This window comes from Nicotiana tabacum, chromosome 19, assembly GCF_000715075.1.
Source record: "Nicotiana tabacum cultivar K326 chromosome 19, ASM71507v2, whole genome shotgun sequence".
Classification (NCBI taxonomy): domain Eukaryota; kingdom Viridiplantae; phylum Streptophyta; class Magnoliopsida; order Solanales; family Solanaceae; genus Nicotiana; species Nicotiana tabacum.
The window spans coordinates 145,416,917-145,439,783 of record NC_134098.1 but is presented as its reverse complement, the minus strand read 5'-3'; the positions used below and the strand labels follow the sequence as shown (position 1 = coordinate 145,439,783).

At 35.9% G+C, this 22,867-nt stretch overlaps 1 pseudogene; it reads left to right on the top strand.

Annotated features, from left to right (window-relative positions):
- The first annotated feature begins 14,022 nt into the window (after positions 1-14,022).
- On the top strand, positions 14,023-17,235 carry LOC142173328 (very-long-chain aldehyde decarbonylase GL1-5-like; annotated as a pseudogene).
- The last annotated feature ends 5,632 nt before the right edge of the window (positions 17,236-22,867 follow it).

Below are 22,867 nucleotides of genomic sequence, written 5' to 3'. Positions count from 1 at the left end.
TTTCACTTGCTAGGCAAGCCAATGTTAGAATAATATTATCTATTTTTAAAATAATTTTTAAATTTATTAATAACAAAGAACAAATGCGGAAGTAAAGTCTGAAATGTAGTGAATAATCCTTAAAAATAATGGTGTCTAAATACCATCCCAGAATTGGTGTCACAAGTGCACGAGCTTCTAGAATAAATACAAATAAAGGTCTGAATAAAATAAAGCTGTCTAAAAATAAACACACAGCTAAAGTAAAATAGACGGCGACTTCAGAACTGCGGACGCTATGCAGTTATACCTCAAGTCTCCTCTGGTAGCTGAAATCCGAGCAAGTCTATGGTACGCCGCTAGGACCAATTTTAAAATCTGCACAAAAAGTGCAGAGTGTAGTATCAGTACAACCGACCCCATGTACTGGTAAGTGCTGAGCCTAACCTCAACGAAGTAGTGACGAGGCTAAGGCAAGTCACTTACATTAACCTGTACGCAATATTAGTAACAACAACAAATAATAGAAATAAATCAGGTAACTCATTTATAATAATTGAAGCCAACTCAGCAGTCATAACCAATTATCATTTCCATCAATTTCCGTTGCAGCGTGCAACCCGCTCTCACAATATATTCAAATTCAATTCTGTTGCAACGTGCAACCCGCTCTCACAATATATTCATTTTCAATCCTCTCATATAATTATTTTTAATCAAGTATATATATTGACTTTTAAATAAGTCTATTGCAGCATGCAATCCAATCCTCCAATATGAACTTTTTAATAAGTCTATTGCGGCGTGCAACCCGATCCCCCAATATATTCATTTCAATCAATTCTATTAAGTATATGGATTTTTTAATAAGTCTGTTGCGACGTACAACCCGATTCCCCAATATATTCATTTCAATCAATTCTATTATGTATATGAACTTTTTAATAAGTCTGTTGCGGCGTGTAACCTGATCCCCCAATATATTCATTTACCAATTCTTATAAACAAAAATTGCCCCAATAAATGCAACAATTAATAAAAACTTTTAAGACAACAAGTATAGAATAATTATGATTTAATTATGAAACAAACAATGACAAATAGCAATTTATTATGAAAATTATGGAGAAAATAGGCAGTTTAATGTTTAATATGCTAAATGTCAAGTAGTAATTAATACACATAATTCAAATAAGATGTAACAATTAATACAGGAATTCAAGAATTAATATTTGACAAAGAATAGGAGAGAAATAATTATTATAACAATTGAATTATGATTTAAAATAATTTATGATTTTTAAAGTAAATATGCAAACAATTAATTTGACAACGTATAGACACTCGTCACATCGCCTATACGTTGTTCACATGTATTTCACATAATAAATAATTTAAAGGTTCTATTCCCTCAAGTCAATGTTAACCACGACACTTACCTCGCTTTGCAAATTCTAATCAATTACTCAACCACAACTTTTTCTTTTAAATTTGTCTCCAAAAGCTTTAAATCTATTCATAAACAATTCAATATACTCAATACGAATCATAGGAATTAATTCCATATGAATTTACTAATTTTTCGGATAAAAATATGAAATTTATTAAAATATTTGACAGTTGGACCCACATCTCAAATTCCGAAAAAACTCACGAAATCCGAACACCCGTTCCGCTACGAGTTCAACCATACAAAAATTATCCAATTCCGATAACAAATGGACCTTCAAATCTAAATTTTTCGTTTTTGGAAGATTTTAGAAAAATCTGATTTTTCTTCCATAAATTCACGGATTCATGATATAAACGAGTATGGAATCATGAAATATAATTAATATAGGATAAGGAACACTTACCCCAATGTTTTCCGTGAAAATCGCCCAAAACTCCGCCTTAACCGAGCTCAAAATGACCAAAATATGAAAATAATATCGGACTCTTCGATATATACATTGCCCAGGCATTTCCGCACCTGCGGTGCCTGGACTCACACATGCGAGCTCGCATCTGCGAATTGGGGGCTGCCAGGCGAGGCCTCGCACCTACGGAGGAAAAATGCGCACCTGCGCTGCCTTCCGCTTCTGCGATTGCCAAGTCCGCTTCTGCGGACGCGCGAGTGCGTGCAAGTTTTCGCACCTGCGGACCTTTGCCCAGCCTACCCAGGCCGCTTCTGTGATGGAAGGCTCGCTTTTGCGAGCTCGCACCTGCGGTCAAAAATCCGCAGGTGTGATAACAACAGAAGGCAAAATTTCAGATTTTGCTTAAGTTCAATTCTTGTTCCGATTTCAATTCGAGTCACACTCGGGGTACTTGGGACCCCGTCCGAATATACCAACGAGTCCCGTAAAATAATACGGACTTACTCGGGGTCAAAAATCACGTCAAACAACGCTGAAATTACAATTCACACCCCGATTCGAACTTTGAGTTTTAAACTTTTTCATTTGCAAATCTCGTGCCAAAACATATTAAATGAATCCGGAATGACTTCAAATTTGGCACACAAGTCCTAAATGACATAACGGAGCTATTCAAATTTTCAGAATCGGATACCGGCTCCGATATCAAAAAGTCAATCCCGTGGTTAAACTTGGAAGTCTTTAGCCTTTAAATTGCTAGTTCCGTTAAATGGTCATAACTTGAGCTAGGGACCTCCAAATTAAATTTCGGGCATACGTCCAAATTCCAAATTACGATACGGAGCTACCGAAACTATCAAAACACTGATCCGAGTCCGTTTGCTAAAAAGGTTGACCAAAGTCAACTCAGCTGAGTTTTAAAGCTCTATTTCACATTTTAATCCATTTTTCACATGAAAACTTTCCGGAAAATTTTACGGACTGCGCACGTAAGTCGAGGAATGATAAATGGTGCTTTTTGAGGTCTTAGAATACAGAATTACTTATTAAATTTAAAGATGATATTTTGGGTCATCACACTAATATTTCACTTGCTAGGCAAGCCAACGTCAGAATAATATTATCCATTTTTAAAATAATTTTTAAATTTATTAATAACAAAGAACAAATGCAGAAGTAAGGTTTGAAATGTAGTGAATAATTCTTAAAAATAACAGTGTCTAAATACCATCCCAGAATTGGTGTCACAAGTGCACGAGCTTCTAGAATAATACAAATAAAGGTCTGAATAAAATAAAGCTATCTGGAAATAAATACACAGCTAAAGTAAAATAGACGGGGACTTCAGAACTGCGGACGCCATGCAGTTATACCTCAAGTCTCCTCTAGTAGCTGAAATCCGAGCAAGTCTATGGTGCGCCGCTGGGAACAACTACGAAATCTGCACAAGAAGTGCAGAGTGTAGTATCAGTACAACCGACCCCATGTACTGGTAAGTGCTGAGCCTAACCTCGACGAAATTGTGACGAGGCTAAGGCGGGACACTCACATTAACCTGTACGCAATATTAGTAACAATAACAAATAATCAAAATAAATCGGATAACTCATTTATAATAATTGAAGCCAACTCAGTAATCATAACCAATTATCATTTCCATCAATTTCCGTTGCAGCATGCAACCCGCTCTCACAATATATTCATATTCCATTCTGTTGCGGCGTGCAACCCGCTCCTCCCATAAATTTATTTTAATAAAGTCTGCTGCGGCGTGCAACCCGATCCCCCTATATGGACCTTTTACTAAGTCTGTTGCGGCGTGCTACCCGATCCTCTAATATATTCATTTACTAATTCTTATAGAAGAAATTTCCCCAATAAATACAACAATTAATATGAAATTATAAGACAACTAGCATACAATAATTATGATTTAATTATGAAACAAACAATGTCAAATAGCAAATTATTATGAAAATCAGGGAAAAAATAGATATTTTAATATTTAATATGCTAAATGTCAAATAACAATTAAGACAAATAATTCAAGTAGCATGTAACAATTAATGCAGGAATTCAAGAATTAATATTTGGCGAAGAATATGAGAGAAACAATTATTATCCTAATTAATTCATGATTTAAAATAATTTATGATTTTTCAAGTATTTATGCAAATAATTAATTTGACGACGTATAGACACTCGTCACCTCACTTATACGTCGTTCACATGCATTTCACATAACAAATAGTTTAAGGGTTCTATTCCCTCAAGTCAAGGTTAACCACGACACTTGCTTTCCAAATTCCAATCAATTACTCGACCACAACTTTTTCTTTTAAATTTGTATCCAAAAGCTTCAAATCTATTCATAAACAATTCAATATACTCAATACGAATCATAGGAATTAATTCCATATGAATTTACTAATTTTTCGGATAAAAATCCGAAATTCATTAAAATATTCGACAATGGGACCCACATCTCAATTCTCGAAAACACTTATGAAATCCGAACACCCGTTCCGATACGAGTCCAACCATATAAAATTTATCAAATTCCGATGTCAAATAAACCTTCAAATCTTAAATTTTCGTTTTTGGAAGATTTTATAAAAATCTGATTTTCTTCCATAAATTCACGGATTCATGATATAAATGAGTATGAAATCATGAAATATAATCAATATAGGATAATGAACACTTACCTCAATGTTTTCCCGTAAAAATTGCCCAAGAATCGCCTTACCCGGGCTCAAAAATGGAAAAGAGTTGAAAATGGGTTGAAACCCCATTTCCAGAACTTAAAGTTCTGTTTTTCAGATTTTTATTCATCGTGATCGCGGAAATTCATTCGAGATCGCGTAGAACAAAATTTGCCCAGGTTTGTTTAACACTACGTGATCGCGTATAAGTCCATGCGATCGTAGAGAACAATTTCTCAGCCTTACGCGATCACGTACAGGTTTATGCGATCGCGTAGCACAATTTCACTGCTTCAGCTTCTGCCTCATTCCTTCTTCGCGATCGCAGTTTTGAGCTCGCGTTCGCAGTGCACTGGGAGCTAGCCTTTCGCGTTCGCGTGCCTATCTTCGCGAACGCGAAGAGTAAAACTCACGGCTTAGAATTTTCTCTTCGCGATCACAGGAATGGCTTCGCGATCGCGAAGCACAATGCACCAGATGACAGCAAAAGCTCAAAAACCAGATTTTCTAAGTTCAAAATCATCCCGTAGCCTATCCGAAACTCACCCGAATCCTCAGGACTCCAAACCAAACATGCACCCAAGTCCTAAAATATCATATGAACTTGCTCGCGCGATTAAATTGCCATAATAACACCTAGAAATACGAATCAGACATCAAATCAAAGGAAGTTTTCAAGAAAACTTTAAAACTTATATTTTCACAACCGGACGTCCGAATCACGTCAAATCAACTTCGATTCTCATCACATTCGGCAGACAAGTCATAAATATTATAGTGGACCTATACCGAGCTCTGAAACCAAAATACGGACCCGGGGTCAATAAATCCAATATCAGTAATTTCTTAAAAATCATTAAGCTTTCAAGCTTTTAATTTTTCATCAACATTCCATATCTCGGGCTAGGGACCTCGAAATTCGATTCCGGGCATACGCCCAAGTCCCAAATCACGATACGGACCTACCAAAATTGTCAAAATACTGATCCGGGTCTGTTTTCCCAAAATATTAACAAAAGTCAACTCAGTTGAGTTTTAAAGCTCTATTTCACATTTTAATCCATTTTTTACATATAAACTTTCCAGAAAATTATACGGATTGCGCACGTAAGTCGAGGATAGCTAAATGGTGCTTTTTGAGGTCTTAGAATATAGAATTACTTATTAAATTCAAATATGACATTTTGGGTCATCACACTTATCTTGGATAACAAATGGTCATGCTAAAGGCAACTTAACCCCTTTGTCAAGAGATCAGTTGGCTGCTCGGCAGAAGGCAAGTACATAGTCTCAACTAATCCCTGTTGTACCTTCTCATGAATGAAATGGCAATCTATATCAATGTGTTTAGTTCTTTCGTGAAAGACTAGGTTTGCAGCAATTTGCATAGCAGATTTACTATCACAATAGAGTGGAATTGGCAGAGTGATAGATACCTCCAATTCACTGAACAGACCAACCAACCACACTATCTCTGCCACTGTTGATACCAAACTCATGTACTCAGCCCTAGTTGAACTATGAGAGATAGTATTTTGCTTCTTGGATTTCCAAGAGATGAGATAATCACCAAGTGTGACCATATAACCAGTCACATACTTCCTTTTATTTGGGCAAAAGGCCCAATCAGCATCACAATAAGCTTACAACTTGTTAGAAGCTGTAGATGACATAAGGATTCCCAGACCATGAGTCTTTTTCATGTATCTAATCACTCTTAAGGCAGCTTCGAAGTGCGATGTCTTAGGAGCATGCATGAACTGGCTCAAACATTGCACGGCAAAGGAGATATCTGGCCTAGTAATGGTCAAGTAAAGAAGCCTACCAATCAATCTCTGATAAGCTCCAGGATCAGCAAGCAAAGTATCATTGGTAAGTCCAAATTGATGATCAAATTCAGATGTGGTTAACTTCTGATTCACCTCAACAGGAGCCCCTGCAGGTTTTTCCCCTGCCAAACCAACATCAGAGATAAGTGCAAGGGAATACTTCCTTTGATGTAACAAAATCCCTTCCTTACTCCTTGCAAACTCAATTCCCAAAAAATATTTTAGCTCCCCCAAATCTTTGATTTTGAAATTTTGATGAAGTGTAGCTTTAGTGTCTGATATAAGGACATCACCATCTCCAGTGATGAGCAAGTCATCCACATACACTAAAATGATGACTATTCTCCTATTGATATGTTTGGTGAACAAAGAATAATCTAGATGACTTTTTTTGAATCCTGACTGAAGAAGAGCAGTGGTTAACTTGATGTTCCATTGGCGTGAAGCCTGTTTAAGTCAATAAAGAGACTTGTGCAGTCGACAAACTTGTGTCTTTGCTGAATGTGAGAATCCCTGAGGCAGATGCATATATACTTCTTCTTCCAAATCACCTTGCAGGAAAGCATTATACATGTCCATTTAGTGCAAAACCCAACCTTTTGTAGCTGCAATAGCAATCACAGACCTAACTGTGACCATTTTCACTACAGGTGAAAAAATTTCCTGATAATCCAAGCCTTCCTTTTGGCTATACCCTTTTTCCACCAAACGAGCCTTGAACCTTTCTATATCTCCAAAAGCTATATACTTAATCTTATAGACCCATTTACAACCAATTGCCTTCTTACCATGAGGTAATGCTACCACTTCCCATGTGTGATTGTCTTCTACAGCTTGAATCTCTGCTTTCATGGCCTCAATCCATCTTGCATCTTTGGCTGCTTCATAATAAGATGTAGGTTCAGTTTTTAATGAAACCTTAGCAACGTAAGCTTGATATTTGGCTGAGAGGCTATCATAGTGTATGACATTGCCGATTGGGTAGAAGTAATGATTTGCATAACTTGACCCTCTTTGAGGTCCAATGTAATCCTTGAGCTAAATAGGGGGTCCAGTGGTCCTACCATATTTTCTCTGATCACAAACAAGAGGTGCCTCATTTTGTCCCATAACAGATGCCTCATTTTCAATAGCTGATGACTGTATCTCTGAAACAGAAATAGTACCCTCTTCTGCATTGCTGGGAATAGAAGATGATGTGGCATGCATCCCATGTATAAGTGCATTAGCTTCTGTATCAATATGAGCAGTCTCAAGAGAATCATCACCCCTATGAGCAGTCTCAAGAGAATCATCACCCCTGCTATCAACAAGTGACACCATACAATCATTGTTGACTGTGTAAGTTGTCTGAGGGAATGCTCTGAAATCTTCAGTAATATGTTGAAAATGATATGCATCTTCATGGAATACTACATCCCTGCTCACAAATATAGACATTTTCTCAATATTATATAACTTGTAACCCTTTTGTGTAGGAGCATATCCCAAAAATACAGATCTTATTGCACGAGGACCAAATTTGTCTCCCCTCACTAGATTAGTGGCAAAACATAGACATCCTAGAACTCTCTTATTAGATATAGAAGCTTTTCTGCCAAACAATATTTCAAATGGTGATCTGTTGTTCAGAACAGTGGAGGGTATCCTGTTGATGATATACACTGCTGCCTCCACACATTCCCCCCAGAATCGAATATGCAAGTGACCCTGAAACTTTATAGCCCTTGCTGTCTCTAAGATATGTGTGTGTATTCTTTCCACCACTCCATTTTATTGTGGAGTGTATGGACAAGAACTTTGATGCATAATGTCGTGCACTGAGAAAAATTCATTGCAATTCTGATTAAAAAACTCTGTGCCATTATCAGATCTAAAATATTTTATCATCTTGCCAAACTGTGTTCTTACCATAGTAATGAAGTGCTTGAGTACTGTAACTACACCAGATTTAAGATGAAATAAGAAAACCCAAGTCCATCTAGAACAATCGTCTATAATTGTGAGAAAATATCTCTTTCCATTATGAGTTAAAGCTTTGTAAGGCCCCTATACATCCATATGCAGTAAATCAAAATAATTTGCTGCTCTAGTAGTACTTATAGGAAATGAAATTCTAGCTTGTCTTGCCAATGGACAAATATCGCAATGGCTTATTCCAGTACTATAGCTACAATTGAAACTAGACAACTTCTTAATGACTGAAACATGTCCCAGCCTCCTATGCCACAATTCAACCTCATCTCTTACTACTATAAATGACTTAGCTGGATCCTTTAATCTTCTTTGTGTATGAAGCACATAAAGTTCCCCTTCCTTCTTACCAATCTCCTCTACCTTCCTAGTGAAGAGATCCTGTAAAATGCAGAAATCAGGATAAAAGGCAGCACAACACTTAAAAGCCTTTGTCAATTGAGACACAGACAATAGGTTAAACTTGAATGTTGGCACACATAAAACACCTGTAATAGTTTCTCCTCAACTCAGTTGGCAAGTTCCAACATGAGACACTTTAGCTGAATCACCTGTAGGAATCTATACACTGCCTGCATTTCCTATTGTCACTTTATCATGCAAAGCATTTTGATTTCCAACCATGTGATTAGTAGCTCCAGTATCTACAATCCACTTTTCATCAGACTGTTGAACATATGAAACATTACCTGCCATATGTGCACGAGCAGGAGATTCTGAGACATGTGATTTGTTCAGCATAGTAAAGATCTGTTGATATTGCTCAGGTGTAAAGATAGGTGCAGGAGCATACTGTTGTTTCCCTAACCGCTACTGTCCTTGTCCAAGGCCTTGTTGACCATAATTCTATGGCTTAGTTGGCATTCCATCTGATGAAGTATAAGAATTTTGGCCTGGAAGACTACTGGTCATGTTTGCTTTCTTCTTTAGCTTAAAATCTGCAGGGTAGCCATTCAACTTATAACAGTTTGTCTTCAAATGCCCTTTCATGTTGCAATATTCACACCTCAATAATTTGCAGCAGCCCTTTCATATTACAATAGTCACACTCCAAATGGTAGTTTTTCTTCATCTTTTGTCCCACCTTTGATGAGTACAAGGTTGTGGGATCTGAGGAATCAAATACATATGAACTATTACCAGCTACAATGTTTTGACTTTCATCTTGCAGAATCATTGCATATGCTTGATTAATAGTGGAAATTTTAGATTTCATGAGAATTTGACTACGGGCTTGGCTGTAATTATCATTAAGCCCCATCAGAAATTGCCATAGTCGCTGATATTGTTGATGATCTACAAACTTTTTAGACTTATCACAGCAAATAGGAGGTGGCATTATTGAATCATATTCATTCCAGAGGTCCTTCAGTTTAGAGTAATATACAGACACAGTAGACATTCCTTGAGTCAATGTGAAAATTTCTCTGTGAAGATAATACATGCGTGAAGCATTCACCTTGTCAAAATATTTACGCAGATCAGCCCAGATTGCACATGCATTTGAATGAAATAGAACACCGCTTAACAAATCACGACTAACATTATGCATAATCCATGATTTAACTATAGCATTACATCGGTCCCATAGGTTAGCATACTTATCTCCATAGGTGTCGCGTGTAATGGTTCCATCAACAAATCCCTGCTTATTGCGAGTCAACAGCGAAACTTCCATAGCTTGGCTCCACATAGTGTAATTTTCCATTCCAATCAACTGGAAACCTAATGAAAACGCTCCAGGTGTATCGGATGGATGTAAATATAGAGGATGATTGTGATCAATCACAATCGAGCTTTGATCAGTAACTTCATCAATCGCCATTGGAGAAAAATTAGGGTTTTGAACAAAAAACAAAAAATAGAGGATCGATGAATCCCCCGTTCTTCAACAAATTCACAGCGAAGAACACTAGATTTGATCGATTATCTGCTCTGATACCATGTCAATTTGATGAATTCATTCAGTTGATAATTTTATCTGAGAGAATAAGAAGATGAAGACGAGAGGAAGAAGAGCTGGAAATGGAAAGCTCATAATTCCATTCAATTGAAAAAATAATGTACAACTACCGACTAAGTGTATTTATACTAACTAACCTCTAATTCAACTATAGTTACTATTATGTACTCTAGTTAGCTAACTATGGTTTAAATAACAACTAACTCCCACTAACTACTTGTCCTGTATCAATACATTCCTCAACAATCTGATTCAGATCATGACTTTAACCTATGTTTTCCTCAAGAGATAAGGAAAGAAGACGAAGAAATTTAAGTTAAAACACTTACGTGCATAGAAACAAATTATATGCACAATTTAGTGCTACTTTCAGACATAATGATCAAGTGAAAAAAATACAAAATAAACATTGTGGTGATTGTCAAAACTGTCTCTGATGAACTGAAGTTTAAATGAAAACACATACGTGCTTAAATAACTGGCAAGTCCTGCAGCCTCACAATTAGTAAAACTCAGTAATAGATTAGTACATTACCAAACATTATAGAGAATATGTCTATAAAATGATTATACAAATTAATATGTATGAATTAAAAATCGATTAGTAATATGTGGATCATACTATAGTTAAACTCAAATGAAAAATCTGATAGTGCTACTAAAAAGGAAGCAATTGCATGGTACTATAGGAAGCGGATAAGACATTACAATTGCATCTTTCTGTTTACTCCAACTTGTCATGAATCATAGCATTGACATGTGTTCACACTTTAATTTGATGCATATTTCCAATTTATACGCAAGCACACAATGTAGCATAAGCTACTTCTAGGTGGACTAGAGTTGCTAATTGATGACATGGTCCAGATTATGGGTATCTTGCAATTAACTATATGTGTACGAAGGCTTTGATTTTTTTGACTTTCTTAGTAAGAAAAAAAAAACGAATCATCAAACATGTTGTTAGAAAGTAGATTTTGTTAAAGTGATACCACGGTCAAAAAATGCGAAAATAATGTAAAAAATTTAACTTTCATATACAATAGCAAAAAATTCTTATACTATAATCAGGGGCGGATCTATGTACAAGCTTGAGGGTGCCACGCCATCCGGACGACTTGGTTGAAACTCTATGCATATATGCATGTAGCTGTATATATGTAGAAGACATTGACTAAATATTAATGTTTACACCCAACTGAAAAGCTGGCGTAAGGTGCCAGTGGTAGAGGGCCTTTTCTCCCCAGGCGCGTGAGTTTGATTCCCGGTTGATACGCTTTTATAGTATGCCGTTTATCCTTCTCCAAATCATCATCTTTCGGCCCAATCACGACTAAAATAAATATTATAGGATTGCCACCAATAAAGTTTAATATTTTACTTTTGATAAAATTAATTAACTAATAAAGCAGGAATACTACATTAGGTTTGTTGTTGTTGTTGTAAAATAAAAGTAATTTGAAACAACCACTCTATCTCCACAAGATAAGAGTAAGACTTGTGTTCACACAACTCTCCTCGCTAAAATAAATATTATGGGATTGCTACCAATAAAATTTAATATTTTACTTTTGATAAAATAAATAAATTAATAAAGCAGGAATACTACACTAATTTTGTTGTTCTTGTTATTGTTGTAAAGCATGAGTAATTTGAAACAACCCCTCTCTCTCCACAAGATAGAGGTAAGGTTTGTGTTCACCCAACTCTCCTCAAACCCTCACTATGTAGAATTATACTAGTATGTTGTTGTAGTAAAGTATGAGTAATTGATGCAAATGACGATAGCCATTTGTGGGTTTGCTTCAGTTTCTACAATTCTACTACTGAATATGGTTTGAGGGCATGAGTGATAGATTAAAAAAAGGTGATAAAGAAATTCATAATATTTCAGATTTCTCCTCCCCAGCGAATTAGGATTTAGAGTTTCTCCCGTAATCTTGCTATGAAATTATAGAACTTCATGATGGAGAATACCATGCATGGTGTAACGGTCCGGCCGATCATTTTGAATATTATAATCGCGTTCCCCCATTTACTGTTCAATTTATGCCTTACAATTAATTTATGACTTATCGGGTTAGTTGGTTCGGGTCCGGAAGGAATTTGGAGTGAAATGAGACACTTAGTCTCATAATTAAAAATTTTAAGATAGAAAAGTTGCCCGGATATGGACCTATGTGTAAACGACCTCGGATTCGAATTCTGATAATTACAATAGCTCCGTATGGTAATTTTGGATTTAGGAGCGTGTCTGGAAGAATTTCAAACGCACGCGATCGCGTCCCAAATCCTGCGATCGCACAGAACAACTCGCCTATGCCCCCAAATAAGCCTACGCGATCGCAGACCTACCCACACGATCGTGTATAAGGAACCCAGAAAGTTCATACCAGCCATTTTGCAAAGTCCAAAAACTATCCGTTAATCACGCGAAACTCACCCGAGGCCCTCGAGACCTCAACCAAAAATACTTACAAGTCATATATCAACATACAAACTTAGTCGAACCATCGAATCACTCAAAACAACATCCAAACACCAAATTACCCTTGGATTCAAGCCTAAGAACTTCTAAATTTTCAAATTCGGTAACCGATGCCGAAACTGACCAAACTACGTCTGAATGACCTCAAATTTTGTACACACGTCACAAATGACACTACGAACCTACTCCAACTTCTGAAATTTCATTCCGATCCCGATATCAAATTTTGCACTGCCGACCGAAATCGCCAAATTTCCAATTTCGCCAATTCAAGCCTAATTCTACCACGGACCTCCAAATCACATTCCGGACGCACTCCTAAGCCCAAAACCACTTAACGGAGCTAACAGAACCATCAGAATTCAAATCCGAGATCGTTTACACATATGTCAACATCCGGTTGACTTTTTCAACTTAAGGTTCTAAATAAGAGATTAAGTGTCTCATTCCACTCCGAAACCACTCCAGACTCGAACCAACTAACTCGGTATAATACAATACATCTAATTAACACATAAAGAAGCAGAAATGGGGGGAACGGGACTATAATCTCGAAACGACCGGTCGGGTCGTTACAATGTCTATTCTTTGCTGGAATTACTGAAAGTGAACTATAATTGTGTAGCTCGTCATTATCTTCAGTTACTTAGTTACTATTTTTACTTGCTGAGTTGGTTGTACTCATACTACACCCTGCGTTTCGTGTGCAGATCCAGGTGTTCCTGAACATAGCGGGTGTTGATCATTTCGCGTAGTTGATTTTTAGGAGTTTTTGAGGTTGCTGCTTTGTTCCGCAAACCTTGTCTCTCCTTTTCTATCTCCTTGTTTACTGTATTTGGTTTCAGACTATTATAGACAATATTTTTCAGACTTGTATTCATATTAGATGCTTATGTACTCAGTGACACCAGGTTTTGGGGAGTGTTCGTGTTAATATTTATGGAATTTTGTATTGTATTAAATTATTGTATTTTCAAACTGAACTTTTCACCCTCACCCTTTCATTCTTCACCCACTACATAGTAGTAAGTGCTAACATACTCACCATCGTTCTAATAAATATTTACTTGCACCTGGTTCTTACATCAAACCAATCAGTTTAACCTTTACAATTCCAAGTTAAAGTGAAATTTATATAACATAACCATGGTTATAAGAAAGACACATGTTGTGCATTTCTTAATTTGGTGTAAACATCAATTTTTACCATTCTGGGTTCCCCCTCTTCTTTCCCCAAAGAAAGTTTAAAATGAAAGAGTTACTATTTTGACGAGCTGCTCTTCACTGTTTTGTACGGGAGGTTTAGGCAGCAAACTTGAACCCCTATTGGTTATTAAGGCCCTTTTATATAGATTTTCTGTAAGCTAAAGATTGTTTGAAAGCTATTTCTCATAATATAAGCTTTACCTTACAAAACGTCAACATTGTACTTGATAGATAGTTTCTGTATCTACAAAGGGATCTAACAAAAGGAAAAGACACCGTAAATTAAAGTGTACATGACATGATTGATTTAAGGTTGAATATATGGTTTTGTAGGGATGATCAGATCATACTTAATTAATGGGCTGTTTTACTATATGGGATACCTGATGCTGGAAAAAGCTCATCTCATACCTTTGTGGAGAACTGATGGCATCATTATTATTGCGTTGCTTCATATTGGTCCTGTCGAGTTTCTCTATTATTGGCTTCACAGAGCTCTGCATCACCATTTTCTCTATTCTCGTTATCATTCCCATCATCACTCCTCCATTGTTACTGAGCCCATCACTTGTAAGTCGTCTTTTCAAACAAGAGTTAGAATGATCAATCCGGAGAAAATGTATTACAGTTTTAGACAACAAAAGAAAAAAAAGATGTCAGGTAAAATAAAATATATGAGAATGAAGTACTTTGTAGGTTGGTTTAGCTTGTTTGAAGATATTTTCCTTCTGACTTATCTCTTCATATTTAATCATTCAACTTTGATATTACTGTATCATGTCATACAAATAGCTGTGAGTTAGTCAAATTTCACAATGCTTCAGCTTTTGTCATCATTAAAATATTTCAGAGATTACATAACTAACGGATGAAATGTACAACTTTACAGCCATTGTTTAGATATATGTAATCCCACAACTGAAAAAGGAATATAGTTAAAAGAAAAGGACAATCAATTACCAATTTGCGCGGAAGTAAATATTTGTATTTTTGCAGCTGTGATTCATCCATTTGCTGAGATGCTAGCATATTACACGCTCTTTGCCATACCAGCGCTCACAACTGTATTCACTGGGACTGCCTCTATAGCTGCATTTGGTGCTTATGTCACCTATATTGATTTCATGAACAACATGGGTCATTGCAACTTCGAGCTCATTCCTAAGTGGATGTTATCTATGTTTCCCCCTCTCAAATACTTGATGTATACGCCCTCGTGAGTCTTCTTCCACATACTTAATAAGATTAAGTTCTATGATACAACGATTTTTACGCCATCATGTCATTTATACGATAATTACAAGTAAATTTTTATGATAAATTAAACACTAACTAGTAACCTGATAAAAATGGTAACTAACCTACTATTATGGGCTGTAAAAGATCTTTATCCTATTAGTATATATAATTTTTATCATATCTAAATTTTTATGTTTGTTTCAAAAGAATTATTAGTACATTTCTATAGGATGTCTACATTGTTTACTAGACCTTTATGTAAGCCTGCAGCTAAGAAATTTTCTGGTGGAACTTCTGAAACATCTCAAACTTTATTTAGATATAGAATCACTGAATCCCAAGGTGTAACTAATCATGCATATCTAAACGGTAGTACAGTGGCCTGATTAAAGTTACAAGAGAGATGCAGCTCTTGTACCTACAAGAGAGGGCACAGCGAGCAGGAAAGTTCTATTAAATTTGGCTTCTGCTTCCAACTTTAGTTACTCGGGGAAATAAATAGAAACAGTAGAAATTAAATTCCTCTCTTAAAAGTACTTTTCCTATAGATTGAGCAGGTTAGCAATCACTGAAGTTTTGTATTTGTCAAGATTATGTTTATTCTTTTGCCACTAATATCAATGTTTTGATGGCACAGGTACCACTCACTACATCACACCCAATTCAGAACAAACTATTCGCTTTTTATGCCAATGTATGACTATATCTATGATACAATGGACAAGTCGTCAGATACATTGTATGAAAAGTCACTAAAGAGGGAAGCTGAAGTAGCCTAGCTGTTGCTTTGGTCATAAATTCCATTCCTAAGGGAACTTCCCAAGCTGTCGTTCGAGGCCGTTTGTCCAAAGTTGCTTATTTCATTGCCCTAGCCTTGTGCCAAGAAAGAATTCGGGTATCTCTCACTATTAATCTCCTCCATCATTTTGGTTTCCCTTTTTCTCATTCATCATATTTTTATATATAGGTTGTCATGTTAGATGAAGAAGAGTACAATAGACTTAAAACAAGGCTTACCCCTGAGGCTGCAACTAATTTGATCCTGTCAAAACCTTATTTATCAAAGGTATAAACCAAATTACATTGAAAATACTGACCTAAATCTTGATAATTTATAACAATTCCTTTCGCCTCCCCCCTCCCTCCTCTCCTAACCCAAAGTTTTGTCATTTTGTCGAGCTTTGAACAATTATGGAGTTTAGCAAGTCTAAATATAGAAAAGAATCCTCCCCCCACGTCTCCTGTCTTCTGTCTATATACTTCAAAAGAGATTCTTTACTGCAGACATGGCTAGTAGGCGATGAGTTGAGTGAAGATGAACAATTGAAAGCACCAAAAGGAACATTATTTATTCCCTTTTCACAGTTTCCACCAAGAAAAGCTCGCAAAGATTGATTCTACTTCAACACACCAGCCATGATTACTCCAAAACATCTTGAAAATGTAGACTCTTGAGAGGTTAGAAAAGATCATTTAATCTTCTTAATTCTCTATATTAATTTGATCGTGTTTTGATAATTAAAGAAATTCATGAGTGATTTTGTTTTAATTCTAGAATTGGCAGCCAAGAAGAGTGATGAGTGCCTGGAGAATAGCTGGAATTTTGCATGCATTGGAAGGTTGGAACGAACATGAATGTGGTGACATGATGCTTGATATTGAGAAAGTGTGGAAAGCTAGTCTTGATCATGGATTTCACCCATTAACCATGACTTCGGCTGCTTATTCAAAGGGTTAAAATTATAAATAGACTGCTCCTGCTATTATTGTATCTTGGATCTGTGGTGACTTACAAGCTTGTCAAATATTTCCTCCAACACTTTTGCAACAGAACTATTTTGTTGCACAAGGTGTTGCCTTCTAGAAGTTGTTCCAAGAAAATTTTATGTTATCAATGTACTGAAAACGATCTAGGGTTATGGGCTATCTAACATTCCTATTGTATTCTTCAATTGAATTGACTAACTAATTCATCTAGTTCATTGGTTGACAAGGTTAATATTGCACATAAGAATCTGTCGAGTTCTTACTCGCCTACTCAAGCTAACGTAATGCCTATATGTCTATGGAATTAGACTAACAAGAACGCATTTATAATTCCTGTACATCAACCAAGCAAGGCAATTAGGTATATGTCTATCCTAACTGCGAATTCGTTCCCCAATGCCCAGGTTCAAGAACTTTCTCTACTCAATCCTGTGTGCAATCTAGAATTCCCACTTTCGAGTTCAACTTTAGATTCGTAGATAGTATTCAATTGGTGATCAAACAATTAAATAATTAAGCGCAAGATTGAATAAATAAATCAATATGATAAATCAAGAAAGCAAAATCAATATCCGAATAACAATAGTCATGAAAGAACCACAACCCTAGAACGTGAAGTTTTGCTCCACATAGATATGGTAGCCAAACAGCAAATCATACAAAGAAACATAAAAATTACTAAGTTTAGTGGAAGAAAGATGGAATTTGATGAATTCCGGCCTCCACGACGGCTCTGTGTTTGTGTTTTCCTCTAAAAAACGTCTCCTCCCCTCTAAAATAGGTTTAGAACCCCTTTTATATGAGTTGGGGCCGTGTAGGACCAAAATAACCTTGTCCCGAGCGAACTAGGAAAGATCCCGCCTCCTGCGTCCAGGGCAGCGCCTCGCGCTGGCCCTGACGCAAAAACCAGTAACGTTTTGCAATCCTTTTTTTGCTGCAAATTGCTTTGCATTCCATAGCTTACCCTTTTGTCTTCCATTTGGGTGACAAAACCCAAAGGGTGTCCCCCCCTTTTTTTATTCTTTTAATTTTATTTCTTTTTCTTCTGCGTTTTATTTAATTTTGCTCCAAATCTCTTCATCTTCATATCGCTTTATTCCTACACAGTTAAAATATAATATTAAGTATAAAGTAATATAATTAATACTCGAAAGACGATTAAAAGTACTAGAATATGAGGCAACAATAGTTAAATATATGCATTTTTAGCCAAACATCACAACCTCACACTTAAACTCTTGCTCCTCGAGTAAGCATTAAAATCATTCTCAATAAATCAAGCCTAGAAATACCACCACTTCGGTTGATACTAACAACTAGGTCCTATGGAAACTCAAACCATCAAATATACACTTCCTAATCATCGTGCAAGATATACAAGTCACAAACAAACAACAAACTTCTAACCTCCTAACCTAGAGAGGGACTCTAACTCACCAAATTTAAGCTCGCTCACCTACTCTGTCAAATAAAGCTAATAACATCACATATTTATCATGAAACCAGCCTCACAAGAATAAATAGTCCATACACTCAAATCAAATAATGAATATAATTTAAGGACTTAGCATCAAAGAACAACCCTTGCACTCAGAAACGAATTCATATGTATACACAAAGAACCATAGGCGTGCCCATTATGTATATCTATACTAATTAAGTATGCTCAAATAGAATCAAATATGACTTTAACGGGTTGTAATGTTGGCTAGGGAACGGGTAGGAGAACTATATAATAGTGACTTATACTTCCCTAAGCACTTTGCACTTTAGACTTCATCACCCATTATTTTCAGCTCTTAATTTTATTTTTTAGCCCTCTCTTCATCAATTGTTTCACAAGTATATCCCTCATATCATGAACATTTTATTTTTTTTTCATAGCAATTTTTTTAATTTTTTTTTCATGTCACATTCTTTTCAAGAGGGCTTTTTTATCACTTTGCAGCTATCATTGGTTACCTTTTTCACTTAATCATCCCTTTCTTCAAATTTATCAATTAATATCACAATCTAAGCAACAGTGCTCAAGGAAGCAGGGTGCAAAAATTAGAAATTCAATAAATGGATCAAGGCAAAAATACGGCTTCCAAACAAAATGTTATAGGCTCAAAGGGCTAACTAGTGGTACAATATCTGAAAAGCTTAAAATTTACAAGACATATCAAAGAAAGCCTATTATCATATACTAAACAGAGCAACACTTTTATTTCGCTTCAATAACATGCAGGGCAAGCTCTAGACTAAGATGCAAAACATGGAATATATGTAAGAAATCCTCACCACACATGGTACAAGTATCAATCAAGATGGATCAATTTTACTCTAAGACAGACATGATCATAGCGAACAACAAAATAAGAATAAGCTATATATAGAGTCGCAACCCTGAGCTTAGGTGTCAGAAAATCTGCTATTTTATTCATTACTCAAGCACTTAGAGAAAAGTACTACTCAAACTCAGGCCTAAATATGCTAGTATCAAACAAGTCACAAAGGTTTTTCTTCTCCCTCTTTTACTACTCCTAAAAACAATCTAATCCTTAAAATAAAAAAAATTACCTGGTTCAAGTTACATCCCCTGGAGAAAACCGATGCAAAAAAAAAAAAAAATCAAAGGGGGATTATTATCTAACTAAGACTAACTAGAACACAAAAGAAAATATTTTTAGATTTGTTTTTCATTGGACCTTAATCCCTCAAGAAAGCTGTCCACAAAATCCATCGTCGGGAAAAATCCAAAATTTTTGCTTTTTTTTCAATTTTCTTTTTTTTTTCAAATATTTTTTTTCTTTACACAAAAACTACTATACTAAGAAAGAATACTACAACTAACCTAGGATAGCACGAAAAATCATCCAAACAATCTCCTCACTCCACACTTAAAATTGTGCAATGTGCTCAATGCATACTGTAAACAACAAGAGGGTAAAAGAGACTCCTTGGTAGGCCAAAGGCCGAAGCATTAGCAGCTCATGGGATACTCAGACTTCTCCCAAGTATGAGCCTTTGTGCGGGCACCCCACACTTAGTTCCAGCCACATGACTCACTTTTGCACACTTCCTATGGCTTTGCTCCCTATGCTCAAAATCCTACAAAATAAAATAACACTACACAAATAATACAATAAGGAAAAAAAATCAAAACTAAAAGAAAGCAGTAAAGTTGGGTTGCCTCTCAACAAATGCCTAATTTAACATCGCGGCACAACGTGAACTTTTTGTCTCCACCTCGAACTTATGAATTGAGACCCTAATTTGGCTTCAAGCTTTCTGTTATGCTCCCGGGGCGGTGAGACAAATTTAATTGGGCCAAGCAACCAATATCGCATTCTATACTTCTTGGCCTTCGGATGAGATATGTAATTCTGTCTCTCTGGCACGACGAATTCAAGAATGTAAGCACCCCGTTCCTCGTCCATTGGCTCCTCCAAAGGCTCAGATGACTCGATTTCCATGTCATCATCCAAACACAATGTTGAAAAATGAATAGAATGAGGACCAATACGCCCTAAATCTAGAATTGTATTACTCTTTACATCCTCATATTTACATGCACAAGAGTCTTCAAATATAACATTATTTTTTTCCTCACATGGCTCTAGTGCACTTTTCTCAACATGGGTATCATCAACAAAAATATGCTCGAATGATTGGCTCTCCACTTTTAGCTCCTCAATTTGGCGTATAAACTCCTTTTCAGCTTCACACAACTCATTACTATTTTGTTGTCCGTTAGATGTATCAACCTTTGCATTCAATTGAGCCTCTAAGTCGTGAATAGTAGTGCCAAATTTATCGATCTCTTGTCCCAGTTCAACTTTTACTTCTATAATGTATCTCATCTCATTTGTAATTTCCTCACATTGAGTCTCATATATTTCTAATCTTTCAGCTTGTTCCACCAGCCAAGTTTGGCTCAAAATCTCCTCTTTTTCAAAATTGTTCTCTTGCTGGTACATGCTCTTTTCATTTAATTCTTCCATATTGGCCTTCATTCTTGTGATTATTGCCCTCATTCTTTTCATATCTTTTTTGAGTTCATCCTGTTGTTCTGTTACTTGCCTCAAAATATCCCTAATATATGTATCACGTTCCATATCCTATACTTCATTGCTCCTATCAAACTCACAAATACTGTTAGAAAGATCATAATAAGGGCTCACAGAAGGATGAAAAGAATTAGGACAACCATCCCAAAGGCCATCTTGACCACCACACATATTACAAATATTCAACTCAAAGGATTGAGATTGTGCGCACAACTCGCTTTCGGGAATATTATGATAATTTTTCCACCAGTGAGGTCCTCCACAATATGGAGTAGGATCATCAAAATAAGAATAACCATCATTCGAATAATTTTCATTCCAAGATACCATGTTAAAATAAATAAAAAATACTAACTAAATTAAAACAAAAAAACTTGAAAAAATAAAAAATAAATGTATAATCTAGAAAAATAGCTAATTCTAAGTCCCCGGCAAAGGCGCCAAAAACTTATTGCGGCCAAACGCACACTCAAGTATACGCGGTCGTCAAGTAATAGAGTAGTGAGTAGAGTATCATTCGCACGGAGATTTGTTATCAACTATTAACTAGATTAGACTATCCTAATTATCTAAATAAGGATTAAACCCAAAAGTAGTGATGCTAAAGTAATTAAACTAAAAAAAAATAATAATGAACTCTGAACAAAGGAAGTGCAAATATTTATGTTATCAATGTACTAAAAACGATCTAGGGTTATGGGCTATCTAACATTCCTATTGTATTCTTCAATTAAATTGACTAACTAATTCATCTAGTTCATTGGTTGACAGGGTTAATATTGCTCATAAGAATCTGTCGAGTTCGTACTCGCCTATTCAAGCTAACCTAAAGTCTATATGTCTATGGAATTAGACTAACAAGAACGCATTTATAATTTATGTACATCAACCAAACAAGGCAATTGGGTATATGTCTATCCTAACTGTAAATTTGTTCCCCGATGCCCAAGTTCAAGAACTTGCTCTACTCAATCATGTGCGTAATCTAGAATTCTCACTTTCGAGTTCAACTCTAGATTCGTAGATAGTATTCAATTGGTGATCAAGCAATTAAATAATTAAGCGCAAGATTGAATAAATAAATCAATATGATAAATCAAGAAAATAAAATCAATATCCGAATAATAATAGTCATGAAAGAATCACAACCCTAGAACGTGAAGTTTAGCTCCACATAGACATGGTAGCCAAATAACAAATCATACAAAGAAACATAAATATTACTAAGTTTGGTGGAAGAAAGATGAAATTTGATGAATTCCGGCCTCCACGACGGCTTTGTGCTTGTGTTTTCCTCTCAAAAATGTCGTCTCCCCATTAAAATAGGTTTAGAACCCCTTTTATATGAGTTTGGCCGTGTAGGACCGAAATAATCTTGTCCCGAGTGAACTAGAAAAAATCTCGCCTCCAGCGTCCAAGGCTAGCGCAGAAACCAGTAACATTTTGCAATCCTTCTTTGCTGCATTTTGCTTGGCATTCCATAGCTTACTCTTGTCTTCTGTTTGGGAGACAAAACCCAAAGGGTATCCCCTTTTTTTATTCTTTTAATTTTGTTTTTTTTTCTTTCGCATTTTATTTAATTTTGCTCCAAATCTCTTAATCTTCACATCGCTTTATTCCTACATAGTTAAAATATAATAGTAAGCATAAAGTAATATAATTAATACTCGAAAGATGATTAAAAGTACTAGAATATGAGGCAACAATGGTTAAATATATGCATTTTTGGCAAACCATAAGATTGTGTATCCCTACCTGGAAACCAAACTACCCCTAAGGCCTTCTAGTGGCGAATAGACACACAAT